The 1,808-nt window shown below is 48.3% G+C and overlaps 1 protein-coding gene across 1 annotated transcript in view; it reads right to left on the reverse strand.

Moving 5' to 3' along the window:
- The window catches only part of DDX39A (DExD-box helicase 39A), a 22,547-nt gene extending 22,089 nt beyond the window's left edge, over positions 1–458 (reverse strand). Inside the window, exon 1 of the mRNA XM_044670505.1 lies at positions 298–458. The gene's annotated coding sequence lies outside the window, so the exon portion shown is untranslated. The remainder of the gene's footprint in view (positions 1–297) is intronic.
- Between the last annotated feature and the right edge of the window lie 1,350 nt (positions 459–1,808).

The following is a 1,808-nucleotide window of genomic DNA, read 5'->3' on the forward strand; positions in this document are numbered from 1 at the left end:
CCCGCCCCGCCCCGAGCGGCCCGCGCGCCTCCCCTGGCCCAGCGCCCCAACGGTCGAGCGGCCCAGGAGGCGCGCGCGCCCCCAGCCCGGGCCGCGGCCCTGCCCTCGCCCCCGCCCGCGGCGGCGCGCGCAGAGATTCTCTCTCCTCACAAGTGCCCGCCATCTCAGCCTCACCTCGTGCTCGCCGCCCTAGCTTCAGCTCCGCACCCCCACCTCTACCCCTCTCTGCAGCGCATCCGCGGCCTTGTCCCTTCACCGGCCCGCCCCTCCTCCTCCTCCTCCTCCTCCTCCGCTTACTTCTAGGTCCAACGATTGATTCTCTCCGGCTGCCTTCACGCGCGCCTAAAAGCCAGAAGTCACCTAAGGATCGATCTCGCGCTCGAGCGGAAACTACTTTCCTTTCTTCCTTCTCTTCTTCCTCCTAAAGTTAGTGCACCACCTCCAAACTTCCCAGCCAACTTGCCTTGTTCACTGGGCTGTTGGCCTCTCACTCAGAAGAGAGTAATTTCTGATTGGCCGATTGGTCTTGGCCGCGCAGCCTACGTAGGAGAGGGGACGATCCCAATGTTTCATTGGGCAAAGTCTGCGTCGATCTCAGAGAAAGTCCTTCGGAATGGTCCAATTAATTCCAAAGGGCCGTCCCGAATTAGGACCATGTGACCGGGGCCGGCTATTCGTAGGGTCCCTCCATATTTAATAATGGCAAAAATTCTTTGTGAAGCCTATCTGGAGTATTGTGCATTGTGGGTAAAGAGCGGGAACCTCAGTGGATCGCCCTCCTGTGGCGCTCCACCAGGTGCACCACTGTCTTCCTTTGCTCTTGGGATTACAGCTTTTTGGCTTCTGATCCTTAACTACTAGTTGTAACTAACAATTCTAACACGGAGGACAAACACCAGAAAGCATGGCTAAGTACTCCTCAAGGAACTTTTTTTTTTTTATGTCTGTTTTGTTTTTTGAAGCACCTTCAAAAATTTTATTCAGTTTCTGCTTTGGGTTGATGAGCCCCAAACACCCAAGGGGAGAAAGGAAAAGGGTGGAAGAACCCCACAATATTGTGGAAAAGAGTCAGAGATTCTGGAAAAGACAGAGGCTACTGCTGCTGGGGAGGCCAGAGATGGGCGCAGGGCATCCAAGAAGATCTCATCTAGTGTGTTAGCTTCTTGTTTTTAGCTAATTATTCCTGCTAATTAGGTTGTAAGCTAGGTTGTTTCTACCTACTCCAGGTACTGACCCAGGTACTCGATCCAACAACACTGGCCCTTTTCCCTTGAAATGAAGACCTCCTCTTATTCATTCATCTCCTAACTCCATTTCTGACTTGAAACAGGCGCTTAATAAATGCTAGTTGACTAATCTCACTTCTGAATTCTAGTTCTGCAATATTAATTGCATATCTCCACCTCCATGTCTCTTAGACATCTAAAATTTAGCATGTCCAAAATGGAAATCAGTAAAGTTTCCTCAAACCTTATCTGTCCTCCAAATTCCTTCATTTCTGTTGACCCTCACAACCTTCAAGTCATCTACTCCAACCACAGATCTTATTTCCTATATCCAATTAATTGAAAAGTTATTGATGACATCTTTCACATTCTTCCTTTCCTCTCCATTTGCAATAGTTGAGGCCCTAATCACTTAAAATATATATATATAAAAATATATATATATAAATATATATATGTAAATATATATATAAACACCTTACCTTCTGTCTTAGAATCAATACAAAGTATTGGCTCCAAGGCAAAAAAGGGGGAAGGGCTAGTCGGAAGTTGTGACTTGCCCAGGGTCATACAGATGGGAAA

The sequence above is a fragment of the Gracilinanus agilis genome, chromosome 1 (assembly GCF_016433145.1).
Source record: "Gracilinanus agilis isolate LMUSP501 chromosome 1, AgileGrace, whole genome shotgun sequence".
NCBI lineage: Eukaryota > Metazoa > Chordata > Mammalia > Didelphimorphia > Didelphidae > Gracilinanus > Gracilinanus agilis.